Source organism: Pleurodeles waltl, chromosome 7 (genome assembly GCF_031143425.1).
Source record: "Pleurodeles waltl isolate 20211129_DDA chromosome 7, aPleWal1.hap1.20221129, whole genome shotgun sequence".
NCBI lineage: Eukaryota > Metazoa > Chordata > Amphibia > Caudata > Salamandridae > Pleurodeles > Pleurodeles waltl.
Genome location: NC_090446.1, coordinates 1,377,105,040 through 1,377,124,989, shown reverse-complemented (window position 1 = coordinate 1,377,124,989; position 19,950 = coordinate 1,377,105,040).

Here is a 19,950-nt window from a genome sequence, read left to right as displayed (position 1 = left end):
TATTCATTAGGTGAGGAATCCACAGGTAGTTGTATCCATCAGAAAGGGGTAGTAGTAAATGCCTACAGACCCAAAGACCTCGCAGTTGCCCTACTGTCCTTAAAGCGCTCTAAGGCAGAGTCAGCTTTAGCTCCAAACAGCTTCTCTCCATCAAAAGGCAGGTCCAATAGAGTGGTCTGGACATCCGTAGAAAAGTCAGAGGACCTCAAACACGCATGCCTCCTGGTAGGGATTGAGGTACCCATCGCCCTGGCCACTGAGTCTTTAGAATACAGACCAGACTGGATAATCTGCTTAGCCGCAGCTTGAGCGTCTAACAGGAGCTCGCCAAATTGTCCTTGCATCTCCTGTGGCAAGTCTGGAACCATAGCTTTAGCCGAGTCCATCAGGGCGTGGGCATATCTCCCTAACACGCAAGTAGCATTTGCCGCTTTCAGGGCCATACTACAGGAAGAAAAAGTCTTCTGGCTGACTGCTCCATTCTCTTGGATTCCCTGTCTGAAGGAATAACAGGGAAGGAGCCCGGTGCAGAACATGTGGAATATGAGGCCTGAACTACCAAACTCTCTGGAGTGGGATGCTTTGACAAAAATCTGGGATCTCCAGGAGCCACCCTATACCGTCTTGCCACAGATCTGTTCACAGCTGGGGATGACACAAGCTTCCTCCATACCTCTAAAATAGGCTCCGTAAGAGCATCATTAAATGGAAGTAAGGGTTCTGCTGAAGCCGAAGAAGGATGCAGGACCTTGGTCAAAATATTTGTTTTAACCTCAGCAGCCAGCAACGGAAGATCCAAAAAATTTGCCACCTTCCTGACCACAGAATGGAAAGAGGCCACTTCCTCTGTAAACTCCTCTGGAGATGAAAGATCCCACTCTGTCTAGCCCACTGACTGAGTCGAGACCATGATATTTCCCCAAGGGCTCAGCAGTCTCTTCTTCCTCCAGTAGCTGTCTTTGATAATCCTGTTCCTCTAAAAGCCTCAGTGCTTTTCTGCACGACCTCAACCTGGCCTCCAACCTCGGCGTCGACATAGAGTTAGCCGACGTCGATGACACCGGCTTCAAGACTGAAAGACGCGGACCAGGCGAAGGAGACACACTACGATCTAATCGGTATCCATCCGGCGCCAGAGCCGATCCCATCGGCGCCGTGGACACCTGAGGCTCTGTCATCGGTGTCGACTGATAAGGCGATGTCATCGGCTCCATAGGCCTTTGAGGCAAAGTCATTGACACCGAACCAGCACCCTCAGCTGGATAAAAGGGCATGAACGGCGCGGCCTTACAAGGGGCCAGGGAGCCCCCATGTAAATGCCAAAGGACCCGTGGGACCAGCCGGTGCACCAGCAGGGGCCATAGCATTAAACATGTTAAACATGGCATTTAAAAATGTCGCCGGATCCGCTCCCGGAGCTGGGAAGGCAGGATACCACTGAGCTTCATGTGGCACTTGCGCCGGCTGGGCATCTGAATCCTGCACCCCAGGCAAAAAGCAAGGGCTCTCTTGAGGGGCCACTACCTTGAAGACCGATGGCGCCGGAGAAGCCTGAGGGCTTTGAGGCTGTGGAGTCAAGAGTTTGGCTTCTCTCTCCTTCAGCACCTTCGGATTCATATTTTGGCAGGACACACACTCCGCGACGTCATGTTCCGAACTTAAGCACCAAAGGCAATCATCGCGAGGCTCCGTAACCGACATGCGACCCCTGCACTCCTGACAAGGCTTAAACCCCGACTTCCTAGGAGGAGAAGTTGTAACTAGAGACAAAAGGGAATACCTTTGAAATAGTAACAAGAGCAGGAGAAAACCGTTAGCGTTGAAGGCACAGAAAAAAGGGAACTGATGTCAGCATGCCGGCGAGGACCTCTTATTGTCATGGTGACGTCAGATGGAGTCGCGCGCGGAGCTGCGCAATTGTGACGCCCTCGTCGACATGGAGAGCTGGGAAGAAGATTTCCATCGAATGCTGGAGAATTGGGAGAATTCATAAGGTGAGGAATCCACAGGTAGTTGTATCCATCAGAAACACCACTTTCCTGCCGTCTCTTAATCGAATCAAGAGGGCACCTGGTTGTCTAGGTTTGCAGGAAATGGGGGAGGTCCTGAGCTGCTCCAAATGTATTTCCCTCCTTTGAAGTCCAGTTTGGCTACTCTCCCTCCATCCTGTTTTCACCATCTGCTAAGGTAGATTTCCTACCCCAAGCACTGTCATTGTCTTCAGCCCAGGCCACTTTACACCTCATCAAGGCAGCCTGGCAACGCTGCCAGAACCTGGCCAATCAGAGAGGGCACTACAGAGCTGAAGTTGGCAACTTTCGGTAAGAGTTCTAAAACTCTTTCCCTGAACTAGTTATATTAAATTCAACAATGGCAAGTTGTTTGATTTATTATAACAATAAGTTTAATACCAAATTTGACATAGTTAGCTCCTTTTGGGACTTTATTAATTAAAATTAAATATCCCCATTTTAGCTTATGGAGTTCATTCAGTACAGTGAGGGAAAAATGAATTTGGCTATTTTACCTCATCGGAGTTTATAAAACAATTTTATTTTTGTAAGGTTCCTGCTTATAGTTATATAGCACCCAGCCCTAGGGGCACTTAAGGCACACCTGAAGGGTGACGTATATGTAGAAATAAGGTAGATTAAGACTTTGGAAGTAGTTTTAATTCCAAAGTCGAATTTGCATGTAACTTTAGTTTATAAACAGGCAGCAAGGCAGGCCTGCCTTTAAAATGACACTGTGCACCTCAGCAGTGCACCTTTGGGTGTGCTACCTTTGCTGGGGTCCCTGAACCTACATGTCCTACCATTTACTAGGGACTTATAGGTAGGTTGACATAACCAATTATAATTAGCCTAATTTGCATGTCCACTTTACACAGAGCACTGGCCCTGGGACTAGTAAGCAGTACCCAGGGCACAGCCAAGAGTCAGTAACCACCAGTATCTGTCCAAGACGTTTGGGTGTGATCGGGGCAAAAAGGAGGGCTTTCCTACAAAGAGAAAAACAAGAAGGTCATGAATGGAATCCTTGAATTAATCTTAGACACCATTAATAAATAAAGGACATATTCCAGTCTATTGTTTTGTGCATAGAGTGGCACAGGGAGGATCAAACAATGTACTGGAATCTATGCAAAAACAATGTACTGGAATATGCATTATCCATCGGCAGTGGCAGAAATGTATTCACTCTTCTGTGGCATCTCCCTGAACACAAACATCAAACATGACTGCAGGTCAGAAGATGTCCTAATTCCTCCTCTGGGTAACTTTCCAAGCCCCAGTCATGCTCTTGAGCATTTTCTTTAAACACTCCAGCAGTCCATTTGTTTGAGGATGGTGTGATGTGGATATTAAGTAGTTCACCCCATACTCATTACATATAACCATCACATAGGTAGATGTGAAAATAGTTCCAGTGTCCAAAAGAAATTTGTTAGTAAAAGCAAAGCAAGCACCTTGCTTCGATTCACAGCAGATTGTTTTTAATGAGACCATTTCCATTGTTGCAAGCGTTGTACACTGGCCCAAGGTGGGTCAGGGTGTGTTGGGGTCAGATTATTGAAACCAGGATATGATGGGGTGGTAAAATGATTGCCACATTCTAATGATGTCACAGTAGTTTTTTTGTTTTTTGTTTTTGGACATAGAGATCTAGAGTAAGTTCACAGGGGCCACCGAATTTTCAGTCAAACGCCAAAGAAAGTACTGGATCATGTCTATTGCTACCAAATGGACTGATGACTTGATAGTTCATGCAGTTCTACATTTTTAGCTAATATCACTTTGCCACCTGAAATTTTTGAGTCTACACATTCAATGATAAGGTTAAAACTGCAGGGCAGAGAATGCAACGTGCTTAGGTTAAAATGACAGACCTGGCTGAAAGTGTCAAATGACGTATGGATACTTGGTAGGGATCAGTGCTTAATTTGTAAACAAAAGTAAGTGCCAGGGCCCAAGGTATTTTGTGGCAATACCTTGGGCCCTTGTGCAACCTGCCAGCGCTTCAAATGCCAGTGCAGTTACCTTATAACCAAATCCTTCCAACAAATGTCACCATTTGGATTATTCCATGTCACTAAGGGTGTTAGAACGGACTGGATAAGGCATTCCTATTTTAATTTACATTAATATTGACATTGTAAACAACCTATGCATGTGCTCTCCTCAAAAATAGACTCACAGCGCCACCATGTGGTGGATTGTTGGGGTAAGTATCAGTGCTGAGCACCGGAAAACACTGGCACAAATTAAGCACTGGTAAGGATTCAAGACTCGGCTCCAGAAGAGAATTGGGCATTTTAGACACCACCAGCTTCTGTGGTTTTTTTAAGGAATTAATCAATTAGCAAAAGAAAGGGAATAGGTTGCCACACTGGCCTGAGTTTGGGTCTTTGGTCTGACTTGCATAAGGGGGACGCGGAGTCCTCCAATCACACTCTGGGTCTATGGTTCATCCACAAGGGAGTGACTGACTGGTCGGATTATATCACATGTATCACGTGGCTGTACGCTCGCGGACTCCTCTTCGGTTACACGCGCAGATACACGCACACACTCACGAGCTGAAATGCACTTCGGACACCGGCTCGAGTCAGGAATAACCTCCTTACATCACAGCTCCTCGAATACGATGCTTCGCGCTCATCTCGCGCAAGACAGACAGGGACAAGTGTCCAAAGTTGACCGCACTGCGTTCATTATGGACCGCTTGAAAAACGCACCCGCTCACCACTCTTCCCCTGCATCCATTAGAGTGGCAAGAATACCCTTGGCCTGCATGTGGGGCCTCCGGTGGGCCTAAAGGCCCAAGTGCCCTTATGTGGCTTTGTCAGCTTGGCGACTCGTGGCCGGCGTGTGTAGCCCCATCTTCTCTGAACACGCCGGAGTTTCCACGCAAACCTAGCACATGCCTCGGGACCTAAATTACAGATGTTATTACCGTTTGGCTCTGGGTGAATGCTGCAATTCTAAGAACGGAGCATGGTTTCAGGAAAAGGGACCCCGTCATACTCACATTAGTTGCACCAAAAGTTCTGGAGAATGTGTCGGAGTTTCCTAAATACTTAATGAATGCGTGACAAGCGTGCAAAGAGAAAACATCGCTATACCAGGGTTTCGAAACATTAGGGCAGCCATGAAACACGTGGGGTAGTCCTAAGGATGCAGGTCACAGTGCTCCCATCTTTTGGGTGAGGTCTGGACCAGTGAAATACACACATCTTAAGCCTCACTAACTGCGTGGGTGTCTCACACCTTCGAGCCATTGTTGTTCAGTGGGTATGGATGAGGTTTCTGCATGATTTTTCGTATGTCCGCGATGCCGCTTATCGGATACTTACACACACAGATATAAAAAAAGAAAGGATTATTCCTTGGGTGCGCTCAAGTGGTACATGCTGAGCTTACCACATACGAAAGTTTTGTACCATATTTTGAACGGGTGGTTGATAAGATGGACAATCTTTATCTGATCAAGAGTATGATGTTACTATTTTCTTAGTGGACTCTTTGTGAACGAATGGTTTGATTTATAGAGTAAGCCTTGAAAAAGTCCGTCAGTGGACAAAATATGTGTCGGCTGAGGCAGTGCTACAAAGGGGTTGAAGTGTACATGTTGTACCTTTGTCCAAAGCAATTTTTTGATTATTTGAAAATTGTTTGTCTGATATATTCATACGTTGATGTCGTCTTGTACTTATTGTTTATATGTATTATGTTGTTTTATATGTTTGTAAATTTATTGTATATTTTTTGTATGATCACATTAAATATTTTGAGTTTTGTATTATTACATATGTTTGTTTGTTTACAGAAAGAATAATGAACACCCTTTTCCTGCCTTTGGATACACTTTTCCATGAATGTGAAATGTATTGATATTTCTTGTATAGATTTAATTTCATAAGAATCAATTGTGTTCTAGCTGTACTTGGTGTGCTCTGCTATTTTTGTAGTTCTATGAATGAGCCTGACACCAGTTGGAGCACAGTCGTGTTCACTGGGTATGAGTCTCACACCTTGGAGCTCAGCCTCAGTTATGGGTTTGTACCTACCTCAATGGGTGTGAAGCTCCTGCCTTGAAGAACAATCTTGCACGCAGTGTGCGTGTGTGTTATAATCTGGAACGCTCCTCCCGAGATCAAATCCTAAACCATGAAGAGCATTTGCCCTCTTTGATTAGGCACGAGTCTCACACCTGCGCTGCCCTTTATCCAGCACAGGGTTCAGGCCGCAAGCCCGCAGATGTATCCCAAGCCTCATGCGATCTTACTTGCTGGGTTTTTCGGTCGATAAAATCAGGCCCCCTGTTCCTTCTCCCACGAAATCCAACTGAGTTATAATTTGACAGAGTTGATTCCAACGAGAAGGATATCACTCTGCCAACCTTGTGACTGACACCTGTGTGAGAGTTACACCTTGGAGCACAGTCTCACTCACTGGGTGATAGTCTGCCTCACAGATTGTTGAGTATTAGTTAACGGAGTACAGTCTTGTTTAAAGGGTGCAAGGTTTACCTATTTTTCTCTCTGACTCACTAAGCCCTGCAGCCAGCCAGCTCTCTCGTGGTCAATCCCAAGATCCTTAATGACTTTAATGAACACCATATACCTTGTTATTTTACTTTTTGGCTTTGAGCTTCACACAACCGCATTTATTGTAAAATTGGTGTAGTCCGATGTTCAGTTATTATCTCAGATTATAGCTCCTAAAAGACAAAGGGAAGTTAACTAAAATCCCAGTACAGGAAATGCACGTCAGCAACTTCCATGTTTGCCTACTTGTTATCATTTCACTCCTTTGACGGCATCTTTGCACATAATACTGTATGGTAACCATGAAATACAGCAAAGGGTTCAGATAGTAAATTGTATCTCCCATATCTCACACTTCCTCCTCCATCACACTGTTAGGCGCCTCACCACGAATTGAGATAAAAGCACGTCTGGGCACTCATACACAACACCAAACCACTCCCTTAGTAGGATCAAGGCTAAAAAACACAACTTTTTGCCAACCAGGTACTCCTCTGCAGCGTAGCATGCTACTCGTCCGAACTGTGTTTTAGCATCCCACAATTGGGTATTAACTGCTATTCAAATGCTACAATACAAAAGGGTGTCCTAGTGGCACTGCAGGGCATCTGGAATTACGCGATTTTGCAGTGTTTTCCGCATAATTATGAATTTGCCGCGTTTGCCACAAAGTCCATGATCTGCTGCCTAATCTGCAGATTTCAGCAAAAAACAATTTTGGTACCAGCTCAGACAGATCAAAAGTTACTGAAAACTCGGAAATGTATTGCATCATGTTGGAAGGCCCTTTACAAAGGATGACTGGTCAACTTTCTGTTGCTTATTTCTTTATTTGGATGTCAAAGTGGTACTGAGGTGAAACCTCACCCCCACCCCACGAAAGTCTTAACGGGTAAAATTGTCAAAATAATGAAGTGATACTAACATTGCCTTTTCTTGCCGCATAATTTAGTCAACTACGCCGCATAATTTGGTCATCCTTTGCCGCATAAATCCAGTGACCCTGAACAAACCATGACGCTTCAGCTGGAGGAGGGCTGCGTTCCTCCTTGGCTGGCTACGGGGCCGCTGGACTCCGACTGGCGCCTAAGCTCTTGCCAGATAAGTGTATGGTAGTTTTTGGGCATACCACTGCTCTGCCATTGGAGCTAGTGATCCCAAGGTCTGCTCCCGGGACTCCCTGACCATGTCCTCAGGGGATGGATGACAGGTGTGCTTTCCGTAACCAAGGACTGGGTTTCTATGTCGCCATAAACACGCGTCTCCAGGCCCTAAATATAACCGTTGGGTGAACACTCACCCAGTGCGCGCCCCACACGGGTCAAGGAGTAAGCGCGAGGTGGGCGCCGCAGAGGGATTCCCTTTTGGACAACGTGAATCTTCTAAGGGGAGGGATGATTATGGGCAATTTACAACCGCCGGTGCCCAATCCTGTAACTAAGAAACATCGTTTGAGTCTACGGTTTCCATTCACGTCACGATAAACACATTGGCTTTAGGTACATAGGCGTGCATTAGCACACACGGGCAAAGATGCGAACACGGGAAAGCGCACACGCATTCCCACACACACACAAGAATGCACACGGATGCAAAGAAATGAAGACACATACACGCAGGGGCGTAGCTTCAAGGTGGAGAGGGACTGGGAGAGGGTGGGGTGTTGGGGGGGGGGGGGGGGGGGGGGGGAGGCGTGTGAGATGTTTGTCGGATCTCACCAGGAATGTTTACGTACACACAGACAAAAACGCACACACACTCCCTTTCTGTTTTGAAAGCCCTAAAAAATATTCGTTATTTTACAAAATATTTTGTGTTCTCTCTTAGTACCCCACCAATTCGCATTCCTCACCTTTTCCAGTGCCCCTCAGGCCCCTCTCATGCACCCTGCTTGTCCTTAAATGTATTTAAACATAATATGTTTATGTGATTGTCGGTAAATCTGAAGCTCATCCTCCACCCCGATCCTACTGACCAAGTTACTTCCCTGCATACACGATGCAATATAGATCTAGTCACAGGAATGCACACACCCAGCGATAACAGATGCACATAAAAGCACACAAACACAGTTACGGAAATGCCCCAAGATGTTCACATACACAAATGAATCGGTATCGATGTTTGCACGCAGACTTATTCCTACAGAAAGCAGCAATTCACACATGTACACCAATGCTAACAATAACACACATGATCATAAACTAGAATGGAGACTAATGCCCACCCCCCTACACACACACACAAACCCACATGCAGACATATGATAAAAGATACAAACATGTTTATAGACACATGCTCATAGACACAGATGCACACACATGCCCATGTGCACACAAACACACGCATGAAGATTCAACAAGGCATTGAAACGTACACATGCTTCCACATAAAGAGGCATGCACCCTTACAACCATCAACTTACAGATATAAACCCAGCTTTGCACACATATATACATGAACAGATACACACACAGACATTTATGCACACAGTTCACACAGGCAAACGAAGACATGCACATCTAGACATTAGATCTAATTTACATATCTACACAAGCCTGAACAAAAGAGAACATATTCTCAAACATATACAAAGTATTAGACCTGGCAGTTCTTGGCATGGCTTCCCCTGTCTTTTTGCTTCTGATTTTTTCTGATCTGTTTTTGACCTGTGCTAACACCATTTTTTCTGGCTTTAGGACTCTAGGCACTTTACCACTGCTGACCAGTGCTAAAGTGCAAGTGGTGTCTGTCTAAATTGTATTGGTGATTGCTTTATCAATGATTGGCATATCCAATTTACTAGTAAGTCCCTAATATAGTGTACAATGAGTGCACAGGGCCTATAAATCAAATGCTACTAGTGGGCCTGCAGCACTGATTGTGCCATACACGAGTAGCTCTGTAAACATCTCAGTCCTGCCACAGTAGTGTCTGTGTGGGGATTTTAAACTGCCATTTCGACCTGGCAAGTGCACCCACTTGCCAGGCCCAAACCTTCCCTTTTACTACATGTTAGTCACCCCTAAAGTAAGCCCAAGGCAGCCCCATGGTCAGGGTGCAGTGTATTTAAAAGGTAGGACATGTACCGGAGTGTTTTACATGTCTTGATGGTGAACTACTGCTAAGTTTGTTTTTCACTATTGTAAGACCCATCTCTCCCCTAGGGTAACATAGGAATTGCTTGAAATACCTTTTAAGTGGAATTTCCCATTGGGGAGAGATGGAGATATGGAGTTTGGGTTCTCTGAACTCACAATTTAAAAACCATGTTCTGGTGAAGTTGGTTTTTGAATAGTAGGTTTGAATATGCTTATTTTAGAAAGTGAGCATTTTCTTGCTTAAGCATTCTGTGCCTCTGGTCTGGGTCAGGATGACAGTTAGGCTGTTTGTGCATTCACTCTATACCGTCCCATAAAGAGAGCTGAGGTGTGCCACGCATATCCTGATGGCCCATCACCTGGCTGATGGGTCTTCCTGATGGGTCTTCCTGAGCTAGAGTGGTGGGAGAAGCTGACACTTGCACCTGAATAGGGCTGTGCCTGTCCTTACACAAAGTAGTCTCCAATCCCCTGGAGTGTGTCTGGGGCCAGGGCAGGGAAAGAAAATAAGTTACTTACCTGTAACTGTAGTTCTCCAGTATTGGAATCTTTCATAGATTCACATGCTTGAATCATTCCCCGTCGTCAAGATGGGAGTACCCAGTATAATTTACACAAGTAATGTCAAGATACATTAACAAAGAAAAAAGGCCCCAGGACTCTTCAATTTAACAGTCTATCAGAGTCATTTTGTGAAAAGGACCAAACCTGAGCCCCCACCAATCAGGCGACAGCACCCTCCAGAATCCTCCTGAGACAAGCTCCAGCACCTCAGATTGTCCAAGCACAAGTGCGTACAATATAATAAACAGAGAGAGAAAGAACGAGGTGAAGTGAGCTTCTCCGGGGAGGCGGGTGGGTCGCATGTGAATCTATGAAAGATTCCAATACTGGAGAACTACAGTTACAGGTAAGTAACTTATTTTCTTACTCCAGTATTGGAACTTTCATAGATTCACATGCTTGAATCAGAGTAGAGAGCAGTAGCTATGCACATTGTAATATGACAATATGTATAATGGAAAACACTTTGATACACAAAACCTTATTACCATCCTGCATATACATGCAACTATAAAGGTATACACCTATATATATATATTTATATATATATATATACATATACAGATATATGACGAAATACCAAGAAACACAGCAAAAAATTATTCTAAGACACTACTGTAACATGAATGTTCTCCTCAAACCCGATCACTTATGTGTTTGTCATAATGTTCTTTACCTTTGTATACCTTTCTCTTTCTTTTTTTTTTAAAGAAATATAAACAATGTGCATACCTGTTCTAGGATGGAGGGATGTAGGAGAGATGGCTCACCTTCACCTGAAGAGATTCCTGAGAACCGCCTGGCCCACTGCTACCTCTCCCTGAGATAGAGATTCCAAGCAGTAGTGCTTCGTGAAAGTATGGCAGCTCTTCCATGTTGCTGCCCTACAAATGTCTTGTAGTGAAACTCCGGCGAACAGTGCCGCTGAGGATGAGACTGCTCTCGTAGAGTGAGCATGCACAGGTGATTGCAAAGGTTTGCCCGCTGCTTGATGGCAGAAGCGAATGGCTGAGGCGATCCACCTGGAAATACTCTGCTTGGATAGTGGGTAACCTTTCCTAGGAGCACTGTATGCTACGAATAGCTGATTAGAGCGTCGAAAAGATTTAGTCCTGTCCAAATAAAATTGAACACATCTTTTAACGTCTAAGGAGTGTAATGCCCTCTCAGCCGGAGTAGATGGATGAGGAAAAAAAGATTTGAAGACTAAAGGTTTGTTTATGTGAAAGTCTGAAGGAACCTTTGGAATAAAATGCGGGTTAGTGCTCATTAGCAGTCTGTCGTGTTTAAGCTGTAGGAATGGCTCTTGGATGGAAAGAGCTTGCACCTTGCTGACCCGCCTAGCTGATGTAAGAGCTACCAATAAGGCAACCTTCCATGACAAGAACTTGAGGGAAGCACGATGGATCGGTTCAAACAGATGCTTCATCAGTTGTGCTAAGACAATATTCAGATTCCACGAAGGAGGTGGTGGTCTGAAAGGAGGGAAAACTCTGAAAAGCCCCTTCAAAAATCTCTTAATCAGCCGAGAAGAGAAGAGTGAGGGTGTATCATCTGAACGTCTGTATGCAGCTATAGCTGCTAAGTGAACTTTAATGGACGAGTGTGCTAGGCCAGATTGAGCTAGCTGCAACAGATACGGTAAAATTTCCTCTGGTGGTGAGACTAGTGGGTCAACACCAGGCACAGAATCCTTTCCATTTACAACAATACGTTTTGTTAGTGCTATCTGCTCTGGCTTTTGACAAAATATCCCTGTAGTCCTGCGGGATATTCAAATGCGCGAACTCTCTGTGGTGAGGAACCAGGCTGATAAACGCATTGACTGCGGATCGGGGTGCCAAACCTAGCCGTTGTTCATTGTTAGTAATTGAGGTGATGGCTCGAGCGGAATATAAGGCTTGATCGACAGAAGGAGAAGTTCCGCGAACCAATGTTGACGCGGCCAGTACGGAGCTATTAGTATCAGAGTGCACGGCTCTGTTTTCATCTTCCTGAGGACCCGTGGGATCAACGGAATGGGAGGAAAGGCGTAAGCAAAGATGTCTAAAAAGAAAAAGGGAGCACACTGCCTTGCATTCAAGTGGAAAATAGCCCCAAGGCATCATGGTAAATGCAGTCATTTAAATATAATAGCGAGAATTTTTCAAAAAATTATTCACCCTAAGTAGGTGCAGCAAGTGCTGTATCGCTGTAGAAAGTATTTCACCTAAGGTAGGTGCAGTGAGTGCCGTATCTCTGGACACGTCGTGTTTCTGGCTTTCAGCCGTCATCAGCAGAGAGCATATGTAACTGAAGAGGTCGCTTGAAATGTCGCCAAACGTCTTCACAGGTTTTTGTACCTCTCAGTAGGTGCACAGGTGCATCGCCAGTGCTGGTCAGCAAGAGGCTCACGGGAGCCGTCATTTAGACATCCAAAAAGAAAAAGGGAGCACACAGCCTTGCATTCAAGTGTGAAATAGCCCCAACGCATCATGGTAAATGCAGTCATGTAAATATAATAGCGAGAATTTTTCAAAAAATTATTCATCCTAAGTAGGTGCAGCAAGTGCCGTATCGCTGTAGAAAGTCTTTCACCTAAGGTAGGTGCAGCGAGTGCCGTATCTCTGGACACGTGTTTCTGGCTTTCGGCCGTCATCAGCAGAGAGCATATGTAACTGAAGGGGTCGCTTGAAATGGCGCCAAACGTCTTCACAGGTTTTTGTACCACTCAGTAGGCGCACAGGTGCATCGCCAGTGCTCGTCAGCAAGAGGCTCACGGGAGCCGTCATTTAAACATCCAAAAAGAAAAAGGGAGCACACTGCCTTGCATTCAAGTGGAAAATAGCCCCAAGGCATCATGGTAAATGCAGTCATTTAAATATAATAGCGAGAATTTTTCAAAAAATTATTCACCCTAAGTAGGTGCAGCAAGTGCCGTATCGCTGTAGAAAGTCTTTCACCTAAGGTAGGTGCAGCGAGTGCCGTGTCTCTGGACACGTGTTTCTGGCTTTCGGCCGTCATCAGCAGAGAGCATATGTAACTGAATGGGTCGCTTGAAATGCCGCCAAACGTCTTCACAGGTTTTTGTACCACTCAGTAGGCGCACAGGTGCATCGCCAGTGCTCGTCAGCAAGAGGCTCACGGGAGCCGTCATTTAGACATCCAAAAAGATGTCTGACCAGACTATCGAAAACGCATTTCCCCAAGATCCCCTCTGGTGATGCCAACTTGCGAAGAACCGGCATTTGACGTTGTATTTGTTCGCAAACAGGTCTACCGTTGGTGTTCCCTACAGGGAAAAAATATGGTTCAATACTGTCTGGTCTAACTCCCACTCGTGGCAGTCCGATTTCTGCCTGCTGAGTGCATCTGCTGTCTTGTTGTTTATTCCAGGCAAGTGCACCGCTGATAGTGTGATGTTTTGCTGCAAGGCCCAGTTCCAGATTGCTTGGGCTTCTCTGGAGAGAGTGAGAGATCTTGTGCCTTCTTGTTTGTTGAGATAGTGCATCGTAGTAGTGTTGTCCGTCCTTATTACCACTTGCGATCCTGAGATCTTGGGAAGAAACGCTTGTAAGGCTAGGTGCACTGCTCTGAGCTCCAGCCAATTGATATGCATTGATGCCAGATGCGGTGGCCACTTGCCACTTATTTGCAGATCCTGTAACACAGCTCCCCAGCCTTCCAGTGATGCATCCGTTGTTGTGGTCCACGGGGCTGGTTGCTGTAGAAACTAAAGGCCGATTGATAGATGATGCCTTTGAGACAACCATCTCAGAGTTCTGAGCATTATTGGAGTTATTTGTATCTGGTCCTCGAAAGTGCCTGATACCTGGAGCCATTGACGATTTAGCTGCTCTTGTAAGGGGCGCATCTTTAGGTGACACAGAGGGACCAGATGTATGCATGAAGACATCATGCCCAACAGCGACTTGAACAGACGGACAGTAACCTTTCCTCTTCTCTGAATGGAACTTGCTAGAGTCAGTAATCTTTGTTGCCTCTCTAACGTGGGACATGCCATTGTGGATTCTGTGTTTAGTCTTGCTCCTAGAAAGGTAATATTGCGTGCTGGTAGAGGGTTGGACTTCTCCGAGTTGACGGTGAATCCGAGATTGGTCAGTGAGGAAACGCACTTTTTTGTTGACTTGTGCGTTCCTGCGTAAGTCTTTGCCTTTATCAACCAATCGTCTAAGTATGGAAAAACTTGGTGCTTTCTCCTTCTGAGAAAGGCTGCGACTGGTGCTAGACATTTGGTGAATATTCTTGGGGCTGATTTCAGTCCGAAAGGAAGGACACGGTATTGATAATGGCTGCCGGCTACGGTGAATCTCAAGTATTTTCTGTGGGCAGGGTGGATGGGTATGTGGAAGTATGCGTCTTTCAGGTCTAGTGAAGATATGAAATCTCTCTGATTGAGACGCAGGAGGACGTTTTGCAAGCTGATCATCCAGAACGATTGCTTTTTTAAGTAGACATTCAGTTCCCTTAAATCGAGGATCGGCCTCCAATCCTTCCACTTTTTCCGAATGAGGAAAAACCTGGAATAAAATCCTGTTCCTCGTTGGGTCCGAGGCACCTTCTCTATAGCTCCTTTGAGAAGCATTTTGTCGATCTCCTTTTTGAGTTGTTGAGGGTATCTTGAAGGAGTCCTGTGGGGGGGCTGGGGGGGGTTGGAAGGAGGTATCTGGATAAATTCTAAAGTATAGCCCTGTTTCACTAATTGTAGGACCCACTTGTCTGAAGTAATGGTTTGCCATTGTTTGAGGAATAGAGATATCCTCCCGCCCAGAGTGACAGGAGGAGGACTGGACATAGCCGGAGCCTTGAAAGCATCAGGGTCTACGAGCCAAATCTTTGGCCGGACGGGTTGAACGTCCACGGCCGCCATGTCTACTATAGGCCGGTTGCGGCGGCTGTCTTTGCGAATTGTATGGACGATATTGCTGTGAAGAGGATGGATAGGCGGAATACCTGTGTTGTTGATATCCCCCTCTGTATGAGGGTTGGCTACGCCCTCTAGGATGAAAGGATCATTTTCTATATTGCAGGGTCCCTAATGACCTTGCCGTGTCTGTTTTGATGGATTGTAGGGCGTCATCAACATGTTTTCCAAATAGCGCCTGGCCATCAAAAGGTAAGTCCAAGATTTTATTTTGAACTTCTGGGCGAAAAGAGGTGGCTTTAAGCCAGCCTTGCCTTCTTAGCACAGCTGCACCGGCGAGTTGCCGAAAAGCAGTGGTCGCTATATCCATTGCACAGTCTATAAGCTCTGCAGACGTGCGTTGACCCTCTTGTATCGTTTTACTTGCCTCTGATCTCGCATCTTCTGGCAGTTGAGTAATATAAGGTGCAATGTCCGCCCAAAGCTGTCTGTCGAACCTAGCCAGAATAGCCAACGAGTTGGCAGCTCTAACTACTAGGCTAGCCATAGAAGAAAACCTTTTCCCTATGTTATCTAGCCGTCTACCCTCCTTGTCTGGGGGTGCGGGAATTTGGGCAGAAGGATTCTTAGATCTTCTTTGTGCTGCCTGAGCTACCACCGAATCCGGGGGAGGATGTCCCGTTAAGCATGTTGGTGCATCGTCAGGTGCTTTGTATTTCTTATCCAGACGCAGCAGCACTGCCGTAACTGTAGCCGGATTATTCATGACCTTAAGGCCCTCTTCCCACAGGTAGTTTACCATCTGGATAGAGCGCACAGACTTCTGAAAAGGCTCCTTAAAGTCGTACAGAAAACAGTCTGTTTGTTTAGTAGGCAATGGTAAGGCAAAACGTTTGGCTGCTCTCTCTAGAAGATTGTGAAACCCTCCAATGTCTTCTGGTGGGGATTCCACCTTCGATTGAGAAGGAGAAGGAGGAGCAGGGATGATGTATTCGTCCCACTCTGAGTGAGTGTCCAGGAGCTCCCCTTCTTCCTGATCCCCTTCTGAGATGTTGGTGTCATGAGGAATTGTCATATCTGGAGTGGCCACATTCGTGAGATGTAAGGACGTTGGCCTCTGGTGCGGAGTAGAAACACCAGAAATAGGCGATGGAGGAGGTTGTTCTCCTTGAGGAGGAAACCTTCTGTTGTAATCAACTAACATCGCTCTGAGGTCAGTTAGCAGGGAGGAAGGAATAAACGCTCCCTGTTGGTATTGTTGTTGTCCTGAGTAAAGTTGGGGGTCATAAACCTCTTCATAGTCCTCTTCTTCCTGGTACTTTACATTAAGTTGGGATGGACTGTGGGCTGTTCCAAATGGCCCCTCGTCATCTGAGTCTTCGTCTCCCTCCAAAAGATGTACTGGCACAAGGGAGGACACCTTACTAGGTGATGTATGGGTTGGCATCAGCTTTTCCACACTTTTCAGATGTTTTTCTCTCGTCGACCGTGTCGACGACGATGTCGTCGTCGACGTATAAATAGACTTCGTCATGGACGGTGTCGTAGACGCTGGACCCACAGCGATTTTAATAGAAGAAAGTCTCGCCGACGAGTCTACCGTCGACGAAGTCGTCGACAACGGTAGGGCTGACACTGACATCAGCACCGTCGATGATGACGATGTATAGACGGTCGTCGACGCTGATGTCGTCGCTGCAGTTCTCATCGACGGTGGGGTACCTGTTCTCGTCGACGGTGTAAACCCAGAAGTAGATGTCGTCGCTGGAAAGGCACTCACCGACGGTACCGTTGACGATGAATCCGTCGACAAAGCCTTTTTCCCAGGCACAGATGGTGGAACAGATGAAGACTTCCTGTGCCTCTCTGACTGGAAGAATGGCTTTTCCCCTCTTTACTGGAAACTTTCTTTGGGGAAGAAGATGGGCTGCGACCCTTATAAGACCCTGAAGTAGTCTTTTTGAGGGCTTTTCTTGAGAGTTGTGAGGGAGATCTGGAGCGTGATCTCGCCCGTTTTGATGATCTCTTAGATGTTGATGATTCATCACTCTCAGAATCTGAAACTGGGTCCTTCCTATGTTTTAGTTTCTGCAGCCATATTAATAATCTGCCTTCCCTGTCTTTTAAAGTTTTAGAAGAAAAAGTACGGCAAATCTTACAGTCTTTAGCTGAATGATCTGGTTACAGGCAGTAAATGCAGTCTTGGGGAGGGTCTTCAGAATGAAGCCTTTTCTTTCCACAAGTCTTGCAGTCTCTGAAGAGACCCTTCTTCTCCTTGTCAGACATAGTTGAAAAATAGCTGACAAATCAAGTTAAATCAGTTTCTCTGAGAGAAAGTAGTTGAAAAAAGGTGTGAAGACAGAGCAGAGCTCTGAGGAGACTCCCTAGCACGATGTGGGGTAGAAAATCTGAGGTGCTGGAGCTTCTCTCAGGAGGATTCTGGAGGGTGCTGTCGTCTGATTGGTGGAGGCTCAGGTTTGGTCCTTTTCACAAAATTACTCTGATAGACTGTTAAATTGAAGAGGCCTAGGGCCTTTTTTCTTTGTTAATATATCTTGACATTACTTGTGTAAATTATACCGGGGACTCCCATCTCGACGACGGGGAATGATTCAAGCATGTGAATCTATGAAAGTTCCAATACTGGAGTAAGCAGGGTCTTGTGCACTACAAAGATTTCTCTTTGAAGTCTGCGTACTTCAAAGACATAAATGGGTATAAGTACTGGACCTCTGACACCACAGAGTAAGAACACTTATGGACTGAGGACATTCTGCCAGGAAGAAGAGACGGATGTTGTAAGAGTGACTGCCACTCTGCTTGTTGCTTTTTTGTGCTGGCCTGATGCCTGTTGCTTCTGTACTGGGAGTGAAAGGACTGGACCTGGCTTTCTACATCCTACTTTCCAAGGTTCTCCAAGGACTTGAACTGAGCTTGCCTCCAGTTAAGAAAGCTCAAGAGTCATCAAAGACTTCACCTGCCATCGCCTGGGCTCTCTTGCTGAGAGACCTGATTTGCCAAGTGGTGCCAAATCCAGTTCCTGGGCCCTTGGAAGTGAGTTCTTGTGTAACTAAGAAGAAACTAACCATATCGACTCAAGAACCAGTGACGCTCTCTGGCTCCATGCCGCTGTCTACACCGGAGCGGTGGTTCCCGCTGAGTGCAACGACCGCGACCTGCAACATAGGCCTAACGTGGCCACAGCGCCTCCAAAGTCCAGTCACAGCATGAGTCCCAAGTGTCGTTCCACTGACATCAATGACACCCGACTCCGACTCTGCCGCAGTGTAGGAAGTTGGCTCTGTATGTACTATTTCAAAGTAAGAAATAGCATGCACAGAGTCCAAGGGTTCCCCTTGAAGGTAAGATAGTGGCAAAAAGAGATAATTCTAATGCTCTATTTTGTAGTAGTGTGGCCGAGCAGTAGGCTTATCAGAGGGAAGTATTAAGCATTTGTTGTACATACACAGGCAATAAATGAGGAACACACACTCAAAGACAATTCCAGGCCAATAGGTTTTTACATTGAAAAATATATTTTCTTAGTTTATTTTAAGAACCACAGGTTCAAGATTTACAAGCAATACTTTAAATGAAAGGTATTTCACTTAGGAAATTTAGGAACTTTGAATTAGCAAAATAGCATATACAGTTTTCACACAAATGGCAATAAGCTATTTTAAAACTGGACACTGCAATTTTCAACAGTTCCTGGGGGAGGTAAGTGTTTGTTAGTTTTGCAGGTAAGTAAACCACCTACACAGTTCAAAGTTGGGTCCAAGGTAGCCCACGTTGGGGGTTCAGAGAAATCCCAAAATTACCACACCAGCAGCTCAGGGCCGGTCAGGTGCAGAGGTCAAAATGGTGCCCAAAACGCATAGGCTTCAATGGAGAAGGGGGTGCCCCGGTTCCAGTCTGCCAGCTGGTAAGTACCCGCGTGTTCGGAGGGCAGACCAGGGGGGTTTTGTAGGGCACCGGGGGGGACACAAGTCAGCACAAAAAGTACACCCTCAGCGGCACGGGGGCGGCCGGGTGCAGTGTGCAAACAGGCGTCGGGTTTGCAATGGAGTTCAACGGGAGACCAAGGGGTCTCTTCAGCGATGTAGGCAGGAAAGGGGGGGGCTCCTCGGGGTAGCCACCACCTGGGCAAGGGAGAGGGCCACCTGGGGGTCGCTCCTGCACTGGAGGTCGGATCCTTCAGGTCCTGGGGGCTGCGGGTGCAGTGTCTTTACCAGGCGTCGGGTCTTTGAAGCAGGCAGTCGCAGTCAGGGGGAGCCCCTGGATTCCCTCTGCAGACGTCGCTGTGGGGCCTCAGGGGGGTCAACTCCGGCTACTCACGGGCTCGCAGTCGCCGGGGAGTCCTCCCTGTAGCGTTGTTTCTCCACAAGTTGAGCCGGGGGCGTTGGGTGCAGAGTACAAAGTCTCACGCTTCCGGCGGGAAACGTGTGTTCTTTCAAAGTTGCTTCTTTGTTGCAAAGATGCTTCTTCCTTGGAGCAGAGCCGCTGTCCTCTGGAGTTCTTGGTCCTTTTAGATGCAGGGTAGTCCTCTGAGGCTTCAGAGGTTGCTGGACCCTGTGGAACGCGTCGCTGGAGCAGTTCTTGTGAAGTGGGGAGACAGGCCGGTAGAGCTGGGGCCAAAGCAGTTGGTGTCTCCATCTTCTCTGCAGGTTTACAGCTCAGCAGTCCTTCTTCGTCTTAGGTTGCAGTAATCTATCTTGCTGTGTTCTGGGAGCCCATAAATACTCGATTTAGGGGTGTGTTTAGGTCTGGGGGGTTAGTAGCCAATGGCTACTAGCCCTGAGGGTGGCTACACCCTCTTTGTGCCTCCTCCCTGAGGGGAGGGGGGCACATCCCTAATCCTATTGGGGGAA